Source organism: Octopus bimaculoides, chromosome 2 (assembly GCF_001194135.2).
Source record: "Octopus bimaculoides isolate UCB-OBI-ISO-001 chromosome 2, ASM119413v2, whole genome shotgun sequence".
Classification (NCBI taxonomy): Eukaryota; Metazoa; Mollusca; class Cephalopoda; order Octopoda; family Octopodidae; genus Octopus; species Octopus bimaculoides.
In genome coordinates, this window is record NC_068982.1 from 146,747,993 (window position 1) to 146,748,334 (window position 342).

Below are 342 nucleotides of genomic sequence, written 5' to 3' on the forward strand. Positions count from 1 at the left end.
TTTTTTTTTTTTTTTATAAAATCTGATCCTCATTCTATCGGTCTCTTTCTCAACTGTTAAGTGACACACCACCGTTGGTTGCCAAGCAGTGGTAAGGAACAAACAAGTTAAAACAAATGAACAAAAAACAAAAATCCATTAATTAACATTATCATTGCAATATGCTCATTGACGAATGTTAACTGAATCTGGTCAAAGACTGATTCGACCACTGTTAATTAAAATTCAAATTTTGCGCGCTTTTAGGGGAAAAAAGTATACTGATTAATATTAATTTATTTTGACGGATCTATTCAGTTTGGCTCACAGATTTCTTAATTAATTTTTTTAAAACTAAACAGT